We start from the raw sequence: 22,262 nt of genomic DNA, 5'->3' as shown, positions 1-22,262 counted from the left end.
CCGAAAGGCTTGTTTCCCTGCTCTATGACTCTATGGCCATTGACGTGACATTGCATTATATTGTGTCGGAAGGAACTGCAGATCCTGGTTTACATTGAAGACAGACACAAAAAGCTGGAGTAACTCAGCGGGACAGGCAGCATCTCTAGAGAGAAGGGATGGGTGACGTTTCAGGTCAAGACCCTTCATCAGACTACATTATATTCTCTCCTCCATGTATATTTATTGTACACCATTATCCTCTCTCCTTTTTGACAAGTACCAGTTACATACACTTACATTTATTATTTAAAATGATTACATTTATTATCTAAAATGTAAATCATTTAAAAATAAATTGGATAGGCATATGGATGAGAAGGGAATGGAGGGTTATGGTATGAGTGCAGGCAAGTGGGACTAAGGGGAAAAAAAATTTGTTCGGCACGGACTTGTAGGGCCGAGATGGCCTGTTTCCGTGCTGTAATTGTTATATGGTTATATGGTTATATGGTTAAAATGATTAAATTTATTGATTGTTCATAAGGTCATAAGTGATAGGAGCAGAATTAGGCCATTCGGCCCATCAAGTCTACTCCGTCATTCAATCATGGCTGATCTACCTCTCCCTCCTAACCCCATTCTCCTGCCTTCTCTCCATAACCTCTGACTCCAGTACTAGTCAAGAATCTATCTATCTCCGCCTTAAAAATATTCATTGACTTGGCCTCCACACCCGTCTGTGGCAATCAATTGCATACATTCACCGCCCTCTGAGTAAAAAGATTCCTCCTCATCTCCTTCATAAAGGAACATCCTTTAATTCTGAACCTATGCCCTCTGGCCCTAGACTCTCCCACTAGTGGAAACATCCTCTCCACACCCACTCTATCCAGGCCTTTCACTATTCGGGCCCGTTTCATTGAGGTCCACTCCTCATCCTTCTAAACTCCAGCGAGTACAGGCCCAGTGCCGACAAACGCTCATCGTATATTAACCCACTCATTCATGGGATTTCTGGGTTTTCTGAGCCTCTTTGTTCTTTTCAAAGGGAGCTGTATTGTTGGCATTGTTTCTGCTTCTTGAATAGTTGAGGCTGTACCTGCATGACTCAGTCCGGTAGAATCACTAGGTCATAGAGTGATACAGTGTGGAAACAGGCCATTCAGCCCCACCTGCCCACACCGGCCAACAATGTCCCAGCTACACTAGTCCCACCTGCCTGCGCTTGGTCCATATCCCTCGAAACCTGTCCTATCCATGTACCTATCTAACTGTTTCTTAAATGTTGGGATAGTCCCAGCCTCAACTACCTCCTCTGGCAGCTTGTTCCATACACCCACCACCCTTTGTGTGGAAAAGTTACCCCTCGGATTCCTAATAAATCTTTTCCCCTTCATCTTGAACCTATGTCCTCTGGTCCTCGATTCCCCTACTCTGGGCAAGAGAAACCTGTACGTCTTTGGACTGTGGGAGGAAACCAGAGCACCTAGAGGAAACCCACATGGTCACGGGGAGAACGTACAAACTCTGCATAGATAGCACCTGTCGTCAGGATCGAACCCGCGTCTCTGGCGCTGTGTGGCAGCAACTCTACCGCTGCGCCACCGTGTTGGCCAGAAGCAAGCTTAAAACATAGTCAGGACCATTACCAGCTCAAAGAGGAAGGTTCGTCTAAAGAACAGTATAGCACTTACACAGGCCCTTCGGCCCACAATGTTCATGCTGAACATGAAGCCAAGTTAAGCTAATCTCCGCCTGCATGTTTAGTTTAATTTAGTTTAGTTTAGAGATTCAGCGTGGAAACAGGCCCTTCGGCCCACCGGGTCCGCACCGACCAACAATCCACACACTTCAACACCAACCTACACACACTAGGGACAATTTACACGTACACCAAGCCAATTCACCTACAAACCTGCACGTTTATCTAGTGTGGGAGGAAACCGAAGCTCTCGGGGAAAACTGCGCAGGTCACGGGGAGAACGTACAACCTCCGTATAGACAGCGCCCGTAGTCGGGATGGAACCCGGGTCTTCGACGCTGCAAGCGCTGTAAGGCAGCAACTCTACCGCTGCGCCACCATGATGCATATCCCTCCATATCCATTTACTTATCCAGACCTAAATGTCATTATCCTGTTTGTGTCCACCGCAGATTGTATCTGCCTGATTGTACCAGGCAGCATCAGTGGAAAGAAAAACGAGTCGACGTTCCGGGCGTGCGAACTGTTAGAGAACTGGAACTGTGACTGTAGATCACTCCTCAGATGCTGTTGACCTGCCAAATGTTGCCCAATATTTTCTGTGCATATTATGTCAGTAAATTGCTGTAATTTTAGAAACATCTTGACTATTCACGGCACACCACACCCACCCCCCTCCAGCTTCATGCTTTAGTTTAGAGATACAGCGCCGAAACGGTCCCTTCGGCCCTCCGAGTCCGTGCCGACCCGCGATCACCTGCGCACCAGTTCTATCCTACACTCTAGAAACAACATATGGAAGCCAATTAACCTCCAATCCCGCACATCTTTGGGATGTGGGAAGAAACCGGTGCACCTGGAGAAATCATGAGAGGAATAGATCGGGTAGATGCACAGATTCTCTTGCCCATATCATTGGTGGGGGAACTGAGGAGGGAGATTGGGGGGTGGGGGATGGGGGGGGGGGTCATGAGGAGGAGTGGAGGAGTGGAGGAGATGGTGATAGAGAGAGAGAGGATGGGGATAGGAAGGGGCGAGAGGTTATGGAGGGAGGAAGGGAGTGACTGAAGATAGGGGAAAGGTGAGGGAGGGAGAGGTGAGGGAGGGAAGGGGGAGGGGAGGAGGATAGGGAATGGAGGAGGATAAGGGTAGGAAGATGGATGGCAAGGTAATGGAGGAGGGGAAGGGGAGGAGGGAGGAGGGGAGGGAGGGGGTGAGGGGAGGAAGCAGGGGAGAGTTGGTGGAGGGTGGGGAGAGGGAGGATAATGGAGGAGAGGAATAAGGGACTGAAGAGGGAGTGGGAGATCCATTCACATTGATGTTATATTTTACAAGTTATTACCATTTTAAACTTTTAAAACTTTTAAAACGTCGCAGTCGCACTCCCACTTGCCGGCCACGCCTGTGCAGTTGGGGAGGGTTGCCGAGACCCGCGTCACAACGGTCACAACGGGAACCCGTCTGCCGCGCCTGCGCAACTGGGGTCTATGGGTGAGTGGTGGAATATTGCATCGGGGCACCAGGCCCAAAGGGTCCGCACCTGGTCTAGTACAGTATATTGCCCACAGACTTATTCACAACATATTGTCACGTGGGTGGCACAGCGCAGCAGCTGGTGGAGCTGCTGTCTCACAAAGATCAGAGACCCGGGTTCGATCCTGACCTCGGGTGCTGTCTGTGTGGAGCTTGGATTTTCTCTCTGTACCTGCATGGATTTCCTCCGGGTTTGGTTTAATTTAGTTTGGATTAGAGGATACAGCGCAGAAACCGGCCCTTGGGCCCCACCAGGTCCGTGCCGACAAGCGATCCCGGCACGCTAACAACACCCGACACACACGAGGGAACTATTTTACATTTTACACCAAGCCAATTAATCTTCACACCTGTGCGTCTTTGGGGTGTGGGAGGAAACCAAAGCTCGGGGAGAAAACCCGCGCAGGTCACGGGGAGAACGTACAAACTCTGTACAGACAGCGCCCGTGGTCAGGATCGAACCTGGGTCTCTGCGCTGTGAGGCAGTAGCTCTACCGCCACCGTGCTGTGCTACGGTTTCCTCCAGCATCACAAAGTAGAATGTTGGCCTCAAATAATCCCTAGTGTGTAGGATAGTGTTAGTCGCGGCCCTGTTTCCACCAATCTCTCCACCACCGCGCATAAAAAGCGACAAGACAGACACCATTATATGCAGATGACGAGAAGTGTGTTCAGTTCTTGTAATCTCAAATAAGAAGGAGAGAGTAAAGGGCCTGTCCCACTTACGTGTTCTTGGCACGCAATTTACGCAACCTCGTAGTCGCGTTGAGGCACACGGGCATCGTGAGGCCACGCGGGGCCTGTCCCACTGAGAAGCGCGGAGGGAGTATGGAGATGTGCGCGGTATTGCACGGGGCTCCGAAATTTTGTAGCGAACAAAATCTTTGCGCGCCAACGGCCTGTCGCGTAACTGACGGCCAAAGTGGGACAGGCCCAACACCCTGGCGTGACGCAACGTCTCACCTCCAACAGCAGCAGAAGCAGGCAAACGATCGCCGAACTCGGCCTGGGGCTCACGGCCGTTGCAGTCCGGATCCGCCCCCACTTCTTCTCCCAGAGCGGGGCCAAGAAAATTGAAGATGGACACAAAATGCAGGAGTAACTCAGCGAGACCGGCGGCATCTCTGGAGAGAAGCAATGGGTGACGTTTCGGGTCAAGACCCTTCTTTCAGACTGGAGAAGAGTCTCGACCCAAAATATCACCCATTGCTTCTCTCCAGAGATGCTGCCGGTCCCCCTGAGTTACTCCAGCTTTGTGTCCATCTTCAAATGACGTCACACGCTCCAGAGGGCTGTGCCTACGCATGAAATCTTCGCCTCAATGTGAGCGTGCCAAGGACACGTAAGTGGGACGGGACACGTATGTGGGTCGCTGGTCAAGGTGGACTCAGTGGGCAGAAGGGCCTGTTTCCATGCTGTATCTCTAAAGTTTAAAGTATAAAGTCTAAACTCAACAGATCAGGCAGCATCTCTGGAGCACATGGATAGGTGACGTTTCGTGTCAGGACTCTTCTTCATGCTATGACTCAATGGGCCGAAGGGCCTGTTTGAATGCTGTATCTTTCTGTCTGTCAATAACTTTTACCTTTGTTCTATACTGGTTCCGTGGGAGTTGCCGCAGTGGCAATGTTTCAAATCATGTCTTGAAATGTAGACATAATTTATATTGAACCAGTGAAATGCAGTCTTTTAGGAATGTTTCCATTGTTAGGAATACCTGCCGATGTCAATGACACACAGATAATTACAAGTACTCGGATGTTATTAAGATTTAAGAATACAAATTGTCACAGAATCATGGAGTCATACAACTCAGAAACAGGCCTTTCAGCCCAACTTGCCCATGTCAAACAAGATGCCCCATCTACACTGGTCCAACCTGCTTGCATTTGGCTCATATCCCTCTGAACCTTATCATCCATGTGTCTGGTCAAGTGTCCTTTAAATGTTGCGATAGTTCAACAGACAATAGACAATAGGAGCAGGAGTAGGCCATTCGGCCCTTCGAGCCAGCACCGCCATTCAATGTGATCATGGCTGATCAACCCCAATCAGTACCCCGTTCCTGCCTTGGCCCCATACCCCTTGACTTTGCTATCTTTAAGAGCTCTATCTAACTCTCTCTTGAAAGCATCCAGAGAACCTGCCTCCACCGCCCTCTGAGGCGGAGAATTCCACAGATTCACAACTCTCTGGGTGAAAACGTTTTCCTCATCTCCGTTCGAAATGGCCTACTCCTTATTCTTAAACTGTGGCCCCTGGTTCTCGCTAGAATTTAGAAGAGGGGGGATCCTATAGAAACTTACAAAATTCTTAAGGGGTTGGACAGGCTAGATTCAGGAAGAATGTTCCCGATGTTGGGGAAGTCACAGTTTAAGGATAAGGGGTCACAGTTTAAGGATAAGGGGGAAGTCTTTTAGGACCGAGATGAGAAAAACATTTTTTACACAGAGAGTGGTGAATCTGTGGAATTCTCTGCCACAGAAGGTAGTTGAGGCCACAGTTCATTGGCTGTATTTAAGAGGGAGTTAGAGGTGGCCCTTGTGGCTAAAGGTATCAGGGGGTATGGAGAGAAGGCAGGTACGGGATACTGATTGTGGATGATCAGCCATGATCATATTGAATGGCGGTGCAGGCTCGAAGGGCCGAATGGCCTACTCCTGCACCTATTTTCTATGTTTCTATGTTTCTATGGTCTGGACTTCCCCAACATCAGGAACATGTTTCCTGCCTCGGGCGTGTCCAATCCCTTAATAATCTTAAATGCCTCGTGCTCGCTTTGGCAGCACATATACTAAAATTGGAACGATACAGAGAATATTAGCATGGCCCCTGCGCAAGGTTGACACGCAAAAAAAAATAATAATTAAAAAAATATTTAAAAAAATATATATATATTAAATGCCTCAACTACTTCCTCTGGCAGCTCGTTCCATATCCTGTGTGAAAAAGTTGCCCCTCAAGTTGCTATTAAGTCTTTCCTCTCTCTCCTTAAACCCATGTCTCCTAGTTCGTGATTCCCCTACCCTCGGTTATAGACTGTGTATTCACCCTATCTATTCCCCTCATAATTTCATACACCTCTATATAGAGTCATAGAGTGATACAGTGTGGAATCAGGCCCTTCGGTCCAACTTGCCCACACCGGCCAACATGTCCCTGCTGCACATGGTGCCGTTCCCTGCCACAAATAGTGTGGGACCTCCACGCAAACACAAATTGATTTCAAAATTGATTTCAAAATTGATTTCAAAATTGATTTCTAATTTGATTTCGGAAGAATGGGCGGTCACGGTGGCGCAGAGGTAGAGTTGCTGCCTTACAGCGAATGCAGCGCCGGAGACTCGTGTTCGATCCCGACTACGGGCGCTGTCTGTACGGAGTTTGTACGTTCTCCCCGTGACCTGCGTGGGTTTATCTCCGAGATCTTCGGTTTCCTCCCACACGCCAAAGACTTGCAAGTTAATTGACTTGGTAAATGTAAAAATTGTCCCTAGTGGGAGTAGGATAGTGTTAGTGTGCGGGGGTCGCTGGTCGGCGCGGACCCGGTGGGCCGAAGGGCCTTGTTCCGTGCTGTATCTCTAGACTAAACCAAACTAAACTAAGAGGGCTCCGACATTTGCCTTTCCATGAGACCAGTACCGAGATGTGAGGCTGTGGAAGCTTCTTAGTAATGCACGGGGCAATCCTGATAAACCTGTACATCAGAGGAGGCGAGAATTAGAACCAGTGGACACAGGTTTAATGTGAAGGAAATATTTATTTACAGGAACATGTGGAATAACATTTTACTCAGGGTTGGTGGCTACATGGAATGAACTGCCAGTTGAGGTAGTTGAGGCAATGTTAAAGAAACAGGTACATGGATAAGACACAATATGCTGGAGAGAAGGAAGGGGTGACGTTTCGTGTTGAGACCCTTCTTCAGACTGAAGAAGGGTCTCGACCCAAAACGTCAGTCACCAATTCCTTCTCTCCAGAGATGCTGCCTGTCCCTGCCGTGTTACTCCAGTATTTTAGACAATAGACAATAGGCCATTCGGCCCTTCGAGCCAGCACCACCATTCAATGTGATCATGGCTGATCATCCACAATCAGTACCCTGTTCCTGCCTTCTCCCCATATCCCCTGACTCCACTATCTTTAAGAGCCCTATCTAGCTCGCTCTTGAAAGTATCCAGAGAACCGGCCTCCACCGCCGTCTGAGACTCACAACTCTCTGTGTGAAAAAAGTGTTTCCTCAACTCAGTTCTAAATGGCTTACCCCTTATTCTTAAACTGGCCCCTGGGTCTGGACTCCTCCAACATTGGGAACATGTTTCCTGCCTCTAGCATGTCCAAATCCTTAATAATCTTATTTGTTTCAATAAGAATCCCTCTCATCCTTCTAAACTCTAGAGTATACAAGCCCAGCCGCTCCATTATCTCAGCATATGACAGTCCCGTCATCCCGGGAATAAATCTTGTGAACCTACGCTGCACTCCCTCAATAACAAGAATGTGTCTATCTTCGATTTAAACCAGCATCTGCACTTCTTTCCTCCAGGTCCATGGATAGGCCAGGTGCAGAGGGATATGGGCCAAGCGCAGGCAGGTGGGACTTGTGTAGACGGGGTCAGGGTGGGCAAATTGGGCACCAGGGCCTGTTTCCACACTGATGTTGAAAATGCGAGGTGCTGCAGATAATGAGCCAAACAGAGTGACGGAGTAACCCAACAGGTCAGGCAGCATCTCTGGGAGGAATGGGAGGTGACGTTTCATGTTGCTATGAGTCTGAAGATGGGTCCCTATTAAGAACATCACCATCCATCTCCTCCAGAGATCCTCATTCAAACTTACCGAATAGTGAAAAACCTGGATAGAGTGGATGTGGAGAGGATGTTTCCACTAGTGGGAGAGTCGAGGACCAGAGGTCGTAGTCCCAGAATTAAAGCACGTTCCTTTAGAGGGGGGTTTAGAAGGACATTAAGGGTTTGGACATGCTAGAGGCAGGAAACATGTTCCCGATGTTGGGGGGGGGGAGAATCCAGAACCAGGGGCCACAGTTTAAGAATAAGGAGTAAGCCATTTAGAACGGAGACGAAGAAACACTTTTTCTCCCAGAGAGTTGTGAGTGTGGAATTCTCCGCCTCAGAGGGCGGTGGAGGCAGGTTCTCTGGATGATTTCAAGAGAGTGATAGGGCTCTTAAAAATAGCAGACCAGAGGATATGGGGAGAAGGCAGGAATGGGGTACTGTTTGGGGATCATCAGCCATGATCACATTGAATGGCGGTGCTGGCTCGAAGGGCCGAATGTCCTACTCCTGCTATTGTCTATTGTCTATTGTCTATTGTCTATTGTCTATTGTCTATTGACGTGGACAAAATGCAGGTGAATGGGAGCAGCCCAGTATGCCAACTTGGTCGGTAAAGACAAGGAGGGCCGAAGGGCCTGTTTCTTTGCTCTGCAGCTTTGTTAATCTATAACTGCAAATGCATTCAGATTTTTTAAAGATTGTAGCCAGGTTTACCTGCTCGGTCTCAAGTCACGAGAATGGTTTAGCCAGCCATCAAAGATTTTATTCAAAGCACAAAGTGCTGGAGTTACGCAATGGGTCAGGCAGCATCTGCTGAGGGAATAGACAGGCGATGTTTCGGGTCGAGACCCGTCTTTGGGACTGAGCAAGGCCTGACCCAAAATGCCACCTCGGCATTCCATCCACAGATGTACAGGTCAGTGTGGGTATCAGGGGTTATGGGGAGAAGGCAGGAGAATGGGGATTAGGAGGGAGAGATAGATCAGCCATGATTGAATGGTGGTGTAGACTTGATGGGCCGAATGGCCTAATTCCACTCCTATTCCTTATGACCTTATGACCATATGCTGCCTAACCTTCCAGCACTTTGTGTTTTGCTGAAGATTTTAGCATCTGCTGTTCCTTGAGCCTCTAAAGAGTTTGCTTTATCGCTCCATGTGTGTAACTTATTTAGTTAAACCTCTTGCCTCCTCTAAAACTTAAGGCAAGACCTTACCATTATCCACTGAACTGATTTGGGAATAGCTTTAGTTTCAGATTTAGAGATACAGCGTGGAAAACAGGCCTTTCAGACAACTGAGCGATCTCCCTTGCACACTAGGGGCAATTTACAGGAGCCGACAAATCTGTACGTCTTTGGAATGAGGGAGGAAATCGGAGCAGCCAGAAACTCTGTACAGACAGCGCCCGTAGTCAGGATTGAACCCGTTTCTCTGGCGCTGTGAGGCAGTTACGCCTCCGCTGCATCACTGTGGAGTCCAAGTAGACTGATAGAATGATATTAGCAGATCTATAAAAGATGCGGTGATGCTTGGCTTGTAGTTCAGTGGCCAGGGTGGGCAGCTCATTACTGCCAATACATTGCCAGAAACTGCAGAGAATTGTGGACGCAGCCCAGACCATCGCACACACCAACCTCCCTCCCATTGACTCCATCTACACCTCACGCTGCCTCGGCAAGGCCAGCAGCATCATCAAGGACCAGTCGCACCCTGGCCACTCCCTCTTCTCCCACCTCCCATCGGGCAAGAGGTACAGAAGTGTGAAAACGCACACCTCCAGATTCAGGGACAGTTTCTTCCCAGCTGTTATCAGGCAACTGAACCATCCTACCACAACCAGAGAGCGGTCTTGAACTACTATCTACCTCATTGGTGACCCTCAGACCACCTTTGATCGGAGTCCACTGGACTTTACCTTGCACTGACTTATTCCCTTATCATGTACGGTAAACAGCTCGATTGTAATCATGTGTTGTCTTTCCGCTGAGCGGGCAGCACGCAACAAAAAGCTTTTAATTGTATCTCAGTACACGTGGCAATAAACTAAACTGTCAATGCTTTTCACTGCAGCTCAGTGCAAGTGAGAATAAGTTATACTAAGCTAAACATTTTGGCCTAATTGATCTATGCTTTTCTGCTTGTTCTTTTCCTGACAACAAATTACCAGAACACATGTCCTCCATTCTTTACAGGAGACTCCACGTCGCCAGTCAATTCAACTTCAGTGCAAACAATTATGCCTGACTAATATGAAGTGGCATTCCATTGTCACAAAGTGCTGGAGTAACTCAACGGGACGGGCAGCATTTCTGGAGAGAAGGAATGGGTGACGTTTCCAGTCGAGACTCTTCTTCAGACTTGAAACGTCACCCATTCCTTCTCTCCAGAGATGCTGCCTGTCCCGCTGAGTTACTCCAGCTTTTGGTGTCTATCTTTGGTTTAAACCAGCAACTGCAGTTCCTGCCCATACGTTCCATTGCCATTGACGAGGAAACTCCTTTTCTCACAGAGTGGTGAGTCTGTGGAATTCTCTGTTGGAGGCAGGTTCTCTGGGTACTTTCAAGAGGGAGCTAGATAGGGCTCTTAAAGATAGCGGAGTCTGGGGATATGGGGAGAAGGCAGGAACGGGGTACTGATTGTGGATGATCAGCCGTGATCACATTGAATGGCGGTGCTGGCTCGAAGGGCCGAATGGCCTACTCCTGCCCCTATTGTCTATTGTTTCTCTGTAGGGAGTTGGCACCTTGAAGTCTGTTTTATGTAGGAAGGAGCTTCAGATGCTGGTGTAAATGGAAGATAGACAGAAAATGCTGGAGTAACTCAGCAGGTCAGTCAGCATCTCTGGAGAAAAGGAATAGGTGACGTTTCAGGTCGAGACCCTCCTTCAGACTGAGAGTCAGTGGAAAGCGAAAGGAGAGATATAGATGATGGTGTGGAGAGATATCGAACGGATGAATGAAAGATACGCAGAAAAGTAATGAAGATTAAATTAAAGGGCCTGTCCCACTTGGGGGTCATTTGCGCATCACGCAGATGGCGCACGAAGATTTTGTGAATCCAAAAATCCTGGGGTGCTGCGCGCGAACACGTGTCACTGTCTACGCCACCATGCCTCACCACGCGCCATGCGTGCGTAATGCACGCCATGCGCGCATCACGTGCGCGTCACACGTAAATTATGCCGCGTAAATGACGCGCAAATGAAGCCCAAGTGGGACAGGCCCTTAACCGGCCATTGTTAGCTGTGGTCTAGGTAAAAATGAGTTACAGACAACGAGACTCAACAAGACGACTTTGAAACTGGTACAACTAGGGTGGGGGAGGGATGGAGAGAGAGAGGGTTATTTGAAGCTAGAGAAATCAACATTTATACAGTTGGGGTGTAAGCTGCCAAAACGAAATGTGAGGTGCTGTTCCTCCAATTGTGTTTGGCCTCGCTGTGACAGTGGAGGAGGCCCAGGACAGAAAGGTCAGTGCGTGATTTGGAAGGGGAGTTAATGAGACCGGGCGATCAGGTATGTCCAGGCGGGCTGAGCAAAGGCTGAAGTTTGTTGTGTTTAACTTGTTCGCTCCAGCAGTCCTGAGCAACACTTGCCTTTGTGGGAGTGCAGCGTAGGTTCGCCAGGTTAATTCCCGGGATGGCGGGACTGTCATATGTTGATAGAATGGAGCGGCTGGGCTTGTATACACTGGAATTTAGTGGATGAGAGGGGATCACATAAGATTATTAAGGAATTGGACACGCTAGAGGCAGGAAACATGTTCCCGATATTGGGGGAATCCAGAACCAGGGGCCACAGTTTAAATATAAGGGGTAAGCCATTTAAAATGGAGACGAGGAAACACTTTTTTGAGAAGAATTGGGTGACGTTTCAGGTCGAGACACTTCTTCAGATAGGACTGTCTTGAGCTTCTACAGGTGTACAGTAGAGAGCACATTGACTGGTTGCATCACGGCCTGGTTCACCAACTCGAACGCCCAGGGGTGAAGAAGACGGCTAAAAGTGGTGAACACTGCCCGGTCCATCACACGCACTGACCTCCCCACCATCGAAGGGATCTACAGGAGTCACTGCCTCAAAAAGGCAGCCAGCATCATCAGAGACCCACACCATCCTTGCCACACTCTCATCTCACCCCTGCCATTACGGAGAAGCTACAGGAGCCTGAAAGCTGTAACGTCCAGGTTAAGGAACAGCTTCTTCCCAACAGCCATCAGGCTATTAAACACAACAACCTCATATAAACTCTGAACTACAATGGACAATAGACAATGGGTGCAGGAGTAGGCTATTCGGCCCTTCGAGCCAGCATTTAATGTGATCATGGCTGATCATCCACAATCAGTACCCCGTTCCTGCCTTCTCCCCATATCCCCTGACTCTGCTATATTTAAGTGCCCTATCTAGCTCTCTCTTGAAAGCATCCAGAGAACCGGCCTCCACCGCCCTCTGAGGCAGAGAATTCCACAGACTCGCCACTCTCTCTGTGTGAAAAAGTGTTTCCTCATCTCCGTTCTAAATGGCTTACTCCTTATTCTTAAACTGTGGCCCCTGGTTCTGGACTCCCCCAACATCGGGAACATGTTTCCTGCCTCTAGTGTGTCCAAACCCTTAACAATCTTATATGTTTCAATAAGATCCCCTCTCATCCTTCTAAATCCAGAGTGTACAAGAGAGACTATTATTATTATTATTGCACTACTATTGTTTGTATGTTTTCTATGCGTACATATGTGTGCGTGTATATATACACATGTATGTATATATATATATATATATATATATATATAAACACACACACACAAATATAAAAAAATATAGATATATATATACACACACTGAACTTTTTATGTGTATATATATGTATGTATGTGTGTGTATGTCATACTTCACCTCATTGGTGAAGAGTGCCACAGGGGATCCCAATGCTCTGCAGAACTGACTGTGGGCGCTTCAACCTTAATAGGTTGAAGGCCAAGTGTAAAGTCAGTAACACCGCCATTATGGAGCTTCAGTACATTGCAGCACACTCCGCAGAAGACCTCTAGGGCACCCTGAATGCCTTTTCCAGGGCATATAGAGCCATGGGCCAGCCTTAAACATCAAGAAGACCCAGGTCCTACATCAACCAGCTGTCTACCCAGCCCACTATAAAAGTGAACGACACCACTCTTGAAAGCGTTGACCGCTTCCCCAACCTTGGCAGCATTCTTTCCTCAAAAGCTGACATTGACACTGAGGTCAACCATCGCCTGAGTTGTGTCAGTGGAGCCCATGCCAGGCTCAGGAAAAGAGTCTTTGAAGACAGAGACTGAAAGGCTCAAACAAAATTGCTGGTCTACAGAGCCGTTGTCCTCCCTACCCTGTTGTATGGAGCCGACAAGTAAAATGTGACAAGTAAAATGGATGAAGGGGTGCCAGTGGATGTAGTGTATCTAGACTTCCAGAAAGCCTTTGATAAGGTCCCGCACGGGAGACTGGTGACTAAAATTAGAGCACATGGTATTGGGGGTAGGGTGTTGATGTGGGAAGAAAATTGGTTGGCAGCAAAGAGTAGGAATGAACGGGTCCTTTTCAGAATGGCAGGCAGTGGCGAGTGGAGTGCTGCAAGGCTCGGTGTTGGGGCCGCAACTGTTTACCATATATATTAATGATTTGGAAGAGGGAATTAGGAGCAACACTAGCAAGTTTGCGGATGACACAAAGCTGGGTGGCAGTGTGAACTGTGAAGAGGATGTTAGGAGGTTGCAGTGTGACCTGGACATGTTGAGTGAGTGGGCTGATGCTTGGCAGATGCAGTACAATATAGATAAATGTGATGTTATCCACTTTGGTGGCAAAAACAAGGGGGCAGATTATTATCTCAATGGGGTTAGGTTAGGTAAGGGAGAGGTACAGCGAGACCTGGGTGTCCTTGTACACCAATCACTGAAAGTTGGCGTGCAGGTACAGCAGGCAGTGAAGAAAGCTAATGGAATGTTGGCCTTCATAACAAGAGGATTTCAGTGTAGGAGTAAAGAGGTTCTTCTGCAGTAGTATAGGGCTCTGGTGAGACCGCATCTGGAATATTATTTACAGTTTTGGTCTCCTAATTTGAGGAAGGACATCCGTGTGATTGGGGCAGTGCAGCGTAGGTTCACGAGATTGATCCCTGGGATGGCGGGACTGTCATATGAGGAAAGATTGAAAGCTTGTATTCACTGGAGTTTAGAAGGATGACGGGGTTCTTATAGAAACATGTAAAATTATAAAAGGACTGGACAAGCTAGATGCAGAGAAAATGTTCCCAATGTTGGGCGAGTGCAAAACCAGGGCCACAGTCTTAGAATAAAGTGGAGGGCATTTAAGACTGAGGTGAGAAAAAAACATTTTCACCCAGAGAGTTGTGAATTTGTGGAATTTCCTGCCACAGAGGGCAGTGCTAGTCACTGGATGGATTTAAGAGAGAGTTAGATAGAGCTCTAGGGGCTAGTGGAATCAAGGGATATGGGGAGAAGACAGGCACGGGTTATTGATAGGGGACGATCAGCCATGATCACAATGAATGGCGGTGCTGGCTCGAACAGACTCACAACTCTCTGTGTGAAAAAGTGTTCCCTTGTCTCCGTTCTAAATGGCTTACTCTTATTCTTTCTGTGTTACTGCATTAATGATCCGGTTAACCTGCAGCTTATTCTTAAACTATGGCCCCTGGTTCTGGACTCCCCCAACATCGGGAACATGTTTCCTGCCTCTAGCGTGCCCAAACCCTTAACAATCTTAGATGTTTCAATGAGATATCCTCTCATCCTTCTAAACTCCAGAGTGTACAAGCCCAGCCGCTCCATTCTCTCAGCATATGACAGTCCCGCCATCCCGGGAATTAACCTTGTAAACCTACGCTGCACTCCCTCAATAGCAAAGACTGAGGTGAGACATTTAAGATAGGTGGATGGATTTAAGATTGAGTTAGATAGAGCTCATGGGGCTAGTGGAGTCAAGGGATATGGGGAGAAGGCAACGACAAAGTAGGTGGGAACGAGAGGATGGATTAATGAGAGGTTATCCATTGACATCTGCCTCTACCTACATGTGTTTAATTGTTTCATAAGATCATAAGTGATAGGAGCAGAATTAGGCCATTCGGCCCCATCAGTCTACTCTGCCATTCAATCATGGCTGATCTATCTCTCCCTCCTAATCCCATTCTCCAGCCTTCTCCCCAAATTCTCAAACACCCGTACTAAACAGGAATCTATCCATCTCAGCCTTAAAAATATCCGCTGACTTGGCCTCCACAGCCTTCTACGGCAAATAATTCCACAGATTCACCACCCTCTGACTAAAGAAATGTTTAGTTTAGCTTTAGAGATACAGCGCGGTAACAGGCCCGAGTCCGCACCGATCAGCGACCCCCGCACATTAACATTGCCCTACACGCACCAATACATTGTTTACAGCTACACCCAGCCAATTAACCTACAAACCTGTACGTCTTTGGAGTGTGGAAGGAAACCGAAGATCTCAGAGACAACCCACGCAGGTCACGGGGAGAACGTGCAAACTCCGTACAGACAGCACCCATAGTCGGGATCGAACCCGGGTCTCTGGCGCTGTGAGGCAGCAACTCTACCGCTGCGCCACCGTGCTGCCCATTGTTATATGTACTTGCGATGGAACAATGGCAGTCTTACTTGCTTTTAAAAAAAAATTATTTTATTTATTTTTTTTTTTTTTTATTTATTTATTTATTTTTATTTTTATTTTATTTTTATTAGAAGTACGGTAAATTACAATACTACACAACACATATATCTTAATACATTTTTTGTACCGCTTCATTTTTTTTTGAGCTTTAAGAAAAAGATAGAAGTAAGGAAAGTAAAGAAAGTGCGCAAGAGTCGTGAAGTGCAAGAGTGTTGGGAAAAGAAAGCCCCTTAGAAAAGAAGTTAGAGAAGGAAGTAAAGTGAGAAAATAGACCCTAGAAAAGAAAGAAAAAGAAAATAGGACCAATCGCTCTATTATAACATTAAACTCCGCAGAAAGGGGACTACCAACCAAGTCTGTTTTTGTTGTTTTACCTCCCGTTAGCAGGTCCTGATACCATTTATTTATTTATTTATTTATTTAAATTACTATTGCACCTCATACTTGTAATAGGTCCAGAAACATAGACCACGTCTTTTGGAATTGGTCTGCTTTACCTGCTAAGAGGAATCTCATCTCTTCCAGATGTAATGTTTCAAACATATTTGATATCCACATTTTTATTGTTGGTGTCGGCGCATTTTTCCAGAATTTAAGTATAAGCTTTTTTCCCATTATTAGCCCGTAATTAAATACATTCTTCTGAAACACGTTTAGTTCAGGGTTACCTTCCGATATTCCAAAAATAATCCATTCTGGTTTTGGTACCAGTTTTATTTTGATTAATTTTGAAAAAATATCAAATATTTCATACCAGAATTTTTGGATTTTTGTACAAAAAACAAAAGAGTGCGCTATGGTAGCTTCTTGACACAGGCATTTATCACAGATTGGTGAAACATTAGGGAAGATTTTATTTAATTTAGTTTTTGAATAATATAATCTATGTAATGTTTTGAATTGGATGAGCGTATGGCAGTCTTACTTGCTGCAGCTTAACCGGATCATTAACGCAGTAACACAGAAATTATTATTCAATAATCAATGATAAAATAAATGAATAATAATACTGGGGGAACCAGATCATGTTAGCTCAAAGCCAAAACCTGTAGTGCAACCAAAAACACTGGGCCTTTATTCGCTGGAGTTTAGAAGGATGAGGGGAGACCTCATTATAACTTAGCGAATAGTGAAAGGCCTGGGTAGAGTGGATGTGGAGAGGATGTTTCAACTAGTGGGAGAGTCTAGGACTAGAGGTCACAGCCTCAGAATTAAAGGACGTTCTTTTAGGAAGGACCTGAGGAGAAATGTCTTTAGTCAGAGGGTGGTGAATCTGTGGAACTCATTGCCACAGACAGCTGTGGAGGTCAAGTCAGTGGATATTTTTAAACAGAGATAGATAGAGATCTGGATGTGGGGAGGATGTTTCCACTAGTGGGAGAGTCGAGGACCAGAGGGCACAGCCACAGAATGAAAGGGCGCACCTTTAGAAAAGAGTTGAGGAAACATTTATTTGGTAAGACGTGGAATTCATTGCCACAGACGGCGGTCCTTGTGACCTTATGACACACTCCATAGACGATCATTGCTGTTGAGGGTGCCACCGAAGACAGGCACAAAAAGCTGGAGTAACTCAGCGGGACGGGCAGCATCTCTGGAGAAAAGGAATGGGTGACGTTTCGGGTGGAGACATCAACTGATGTAGGTGTATGGTGTTCAACAGCGTGATGGTTGCTGAACCTGGTGGTCACGGTTTTCGAGCTCCTGTACCTTCTTCCCGATGGCAGGGGTGAAATGAGAGCGTGGCCAGGGTGGTGTGGGTCTTTCATGATGCTGGCTGCCTTTTTGAGGCAGCGACTCCTGTAGATCCCTTCGATGTTGGGGAGGTCAGTGCCCGTGATGGACCGGGCAGTGCCCTCCTTTGGTCCAAGGATATTTTTTAAGGCACAGATAGACAAATTCTTGATTAGAACGGGTGTCGAGGGTTATGGGGAGAAGGCAGGAGAATGGGATTAGAAGGCAGAGATCGGATATGATAGAATAGCGGGGTGGACTCGATGTGCCTTGTGAAAGTCGTGAGGCAAATGAAATATGGAACGTCTACTAGACTTGGAATAAGTTGATTACTAGACACTTTCAGTTTGCAAGGATGGTTAAGCTTTCAGCAGTCACAAATGCCCAATTGTGGTTTGGCCACTGTCCAATCACACATAGCATTAATCTTCAAAGACTGAGAAACTCATTTATGGAAAGATTAATGTAGCAAATTATCCCACGGTGTCTTTCATGACCTTAAAGATCGAAGAATCATCCCTTGGCTTGTGTTTCTTCACAACCCCCCCCCCCCCTTGCCCCCACCTGCAATATTAACTCATTAATGCATTTTGTTGTCTCTGTACTGTACACTGACAATGACAATTAAAATTGAATCTGAATCTGAATCTGAACTCCAGTATTCCCCTTTGTCAGGGTCAAACATGAACAGGTATGAACAGAATTACGAGAGGCAGAGAAACATAGAAACGTTGAAAATTGGTGCAGGAGTAGGGCATTCGGCACCGCCATTCGAGCCGGCACCGCCGTTCAATATGATCATGGCTAATCATCCAAAATCAGAACCCCGTTCCTGCCTTCTCCCCATATCCCTTGATTCCTTTAGCCCTAAGAGCGGAATCTAAAGGGCCTGTCCCACTTTCATGACCTAATTCACGACCTTTTTTATTCGTGGACATTTTTCATCATGCTAGAAAAACATCCTGACCTATGACCTACCTACGACCTCATGACGACCATGCTGCGAGTATGAGTCAAGGCCAAACTCGGCAGAGGTGGTGAATTAGGTGGTGAAAGTGGGGTAGGCCCTTAACTCTCTCTTGAAACCATCCAGTGTATTGTCCTCCACTGCCTCTGTGGCAGAGAATTCCACTATAGAGAGGATAGACAGGCAGACCTTTTGGCTCCAGGGTAAAAACGCCAAAGACTAGAAGGCATAGCTTCAAGTAGGTATGTTACAAAACCTACCTGAATCGTCATTGGGAATCTGCCCTCAGCCATGTCCGCGATTTTGGCGCTGTTTGGAGGGGGCGGGTTTAAAACGCGATTTTTACTAGGCTGTACTAATCGCAGATGTTCAGCCTAGTAAATCATTAACGAAAAATCGCTGCAAGACCCGGTCGCAAAAGGTATTATTAGTTTTATAGGCCTCGATAATATAGTTATAATAGTTTTAAAATTACTGTCTCATTCCGCAACCTCTCGCAGCCCCAGGGTTTTATAAAGCAAACAATTAAAGGTATGTACCTTATTTTTACATTAAATGGGGCATATATATAACCCTATATATCAAGTTATCTATAGCGAGTAGTTCATTTGAGCTTTTTATATCCCGCAGTATTTTTCTCGGCATTTGAGGGCACTAATCCAGCGCGCTGTCAACGTTCTAAACCAGCGCGTTCACAGAAACCCACTAGAAAGCCGATTTAAATGGGCATTTATTTACAGCAATTGAACACTAAATTCCTTCCATTTGGCCTATAAATTAATGTAAATTAGATATAAAAATCATGTTATATTGTGAATTATTTGTGAATAATCTTTGGACACTTAGGCTATTTAAAAATGTTAATCTTTCCTTAAGAAATGGGCCTTTGATTATCCAAGATCACAGCTTTTTTGTAATGTCCATTGAAAATCAATAGGGAACAAGATGCTAATTTCCGAGTATGAAAATGGCCATAACTTTTTTAATACTTGAGATATGAAAGTGAATTTGGTGTCAAATTAAACTTATTGTTACGCTTTATCTGATGGGATAAATTGCAGACTTGATTTTTAAAATCTCAAAATTTTGTAACATTGCTACAACTAGAGAGTCAGACAAAAATCTCATCTGCCCATGGATCTCGTTGCCTCTTGTAGAATCTTGCACATTGGCAGATGTAATTCTCTATGTATTATAGGAATTAATATACCTCGGAAATTGTATTGTGAATCATCAAAACGTCAGAGACTAGAGGGCAGCGCATTAAGGTGAGGGGGGGCAAGGTTTAAAGGAGTTGGGCTGGGCACATTTTCTATTACACAGTGGGCGATGGGTGCCTGGAACGCGCTGCCAGAGATGGTGGTGCAGGCAGGTACGATAGTGGCATGTAAGGTCATAAGGTCATAGGACAAAAGTGATAGGAGCGGAATTAGGCCATTCGGCCCATCAAGTCCATTCCGCCACTCAAGCATGACTGATTTATCTCTCCCTCTCGATCCCATTCTCCTGCCTTCTTCCCATAACCCCTGTACTAATCAAGAATCTGTCAACCTCCGCGTTAAAAATACCCAATGACTTGGCCTCCACCGCCGTCTGTGGCAATGAATTCCACGTCTTACCAACTAAATTTCTCCTCAACTCCTTTCTAAAGGTGCGCCCTTTCATTCTGTGGCTGTGCCCTCTGGTCCTCGACTCTCCCACTGGTGTAAACATCCTCTCCACATCCATGTTATCCAGGCCTTTCACTATTCGGTAAGTTCCAAAGAGGTCCCCCCCCATCCCCTCATCCTTCTAAACTCCAGTGAGTACAGGCCCAGTGCCATCAAATGACTTTAGAGATAGAGATCTCTATCTATCTCGGCCTTAAAAATACCCACTGACTTGGCCTCCACAGCCTTCTGTGCCAAAGAATTCCACAGATTCAACACCTTCTGACTAAAGAAATTCCTCCTCATCTCCTTCCTGAAGAAACGTCCCTTAACTCTGAGGCAGTGACCTCTGGTCCTAGACTCTCCCACCAGTGGAAACATCCTCTCCACATCCACGCTATCCACGCATTTCACTATCCGGTAAGTTTCAATGAGGTCCCCCCTCATTCTCCTAAACTCCAGCGAGTACAGGCCCAGTGTTTTCAAATGTACCAAGTCTTGTAGACATGCTCATGGACATGCAGGGAATGGATGGATATGAATCACATGCACTCACATTCATTTCCCTGCACCACCGGCTGTATGTGACAAATAAAATTGACTTTGACTTTGACTTTGCAGGCGGAGGAGATTAGTTTAATGACACATGCATTTTTGGCACGGACATTGTGGGCCGAAGGGCCTCTCCCGGTACTGTTCAGTTCTACGTTACATGTTGCTGTACCAATTGAGGCGTATAGGATAGGCAGTATAAGATATAAGTGCTGGAGAAACTCAGCGGGTGCTGCAGCATCTATGAAGCAAAAGAAATAGGCAACGTTTTGGGCTGAAACCCTTCTTCAGTGATGTAGGGTGGGGAGAAGAAAGGAAAAAGGAAGAGGAGGAGTCCGCGGGCTGAGAGCTGAGAAGAGGAGGAGACAGCAAGAGCTACCGAAAATTGGAGAATTCAATGTTTATGCCGCTAGGGTGCAGACTGCCCAAGCGGAATATGAGGTGCTGCTCCTCCAAATTCTGGTGGTCCTCACTCTGGCCATGGAGGAGACCCAGGACAGAGAGGTTGGATTCAGAATGGGAGCGGGAGTTGAAGTGTTGAGCCACCGGGAGGTCAGGTTGGTTAATGCGGACCGAGCGGAGGTGTTGGGCGAAACGATCGCCAAGCCTACGCTTGGTCTCACCGATGTATACGATGTATATGGCGTATAAGATCCCGAGGGTACTGGATAGGGTGAATGCACAGAGTCTTTTACCCAGAGTAGGGCTATCAAAAACCAGAGGAAATAGGTTTAAGGTGAGAGGGAAAAGATTTAATAGGAACCTTTTTAACATGGGTGTATAGAACAAGCTGCCAGAGGAGGTAGTTGAGGCAGGGACTATAACAACATTTTTACAGGCCAGGGATAGGAAAGATAGTAAGGGATATGGGCCAAATGTGGGCAGTTGGGACTAGTGTTGATGGGGCACCTTGGTCGGGATGAACAAGATGGGCCGAAGGGCCTGGTTCCGTGCTGTTTGACTCTATGATGGGACCCTGAACTGTCCTTGTCATCCACTTAATTAAATCAATACAAAGCAAACCGGGGGCAGATTATGTTACTTTCATCTTTTGGCAGATATTTACAGTGACCTATCAAATATAAAATCATTGGCTTCATTCTCACATCTTCCCAGCGGCACACAGGGGAGGCGGCACGGTGGCGCAGCGGTAGAGTTGCTGTCTCACAGCGCCAGAGACCCGGGTTGGATCCTGATCCTGCCTACTGCCTGTACCGAGCTTGTACGTTCTCCCCGTGACAGTGTGGGTTCCCTCCGGGTGCTCCGTTTCCTCCCACACTCCAAAGACGTGCGCGTTTGTAGGTTAATTGGCTCCTGTAAAATTGTCCCTAGCGTAAGTTGGATCGTGCTAGCATGCGGGGGGATCGCTGGTCGGTGCGGACTCGGTGGGCCAAAGGGCCTGTTTCCGCGCTGTATCTCTAAACAATGAAATGAAACTAAATCATCCACAGCGAATGAAAGGATGAAGTGTTTCCTCATCTCCATTCTAAATCATCCACAGCTGAATGCATTCTATTCAGGACAGATACAAAACGCTGGAGTAACTCAGCGGGACAGGCAGCATCTCTGGAGAGAAGGAATGGGTGACGTTTCAGGTCGAAACCTTTCTTCAGACTGAGTCGGGGAGAGGGAGACATACAGATATAACAATGATCAT

General features: G+C 46.7%; 1 protein-coding gene and 1 non-coding gene across 2 annotated transcripts in view; one reads left to right on the top strand and one right to left on the bottom strand.

Moving 5' to 3' along the window:
- wnt3a (wingless-type MMTV integration site family, member 3A) overlaps nucleotides 1–22,262 on the bottom strand; it is an 85,475-nt gene that overhangs the window by 36,791 nt on the left and 26,422 nt on the right. The gene's annotated exons all lie outside the window — the stretch shown is intronic.
- LOC129715051 (U6 spliceosomal RNA) lies at nucleotides 5,988–6,095 on the top strand. Its single transcript, XR_008726439.1, has one exon. It is a non-coding gene; the product is annotated as a U6 spliceosomal RNA (small nuclear RNA).

This window comes from Leucoraja erinacea, chromosome 49 (genome assembly GCF_028641065.1).
Source record: "Leucoraja erinacea ecotype New England chromosome 49, Leri_hhj_1, whole genome shotgun sequence".
Taxonomy (NCBI): Eukaryota; Metazoa; Chordata; class Chondrichthyes; order Rajiformes; family Rajidae; genus Leucoraja; species Leucoraja erinaceus.
The sequence above is the reverse complement of the archived record's forward strand: the minus strand, read 5'-3'. Positions and strand labels throughout refer to the sequence as shown.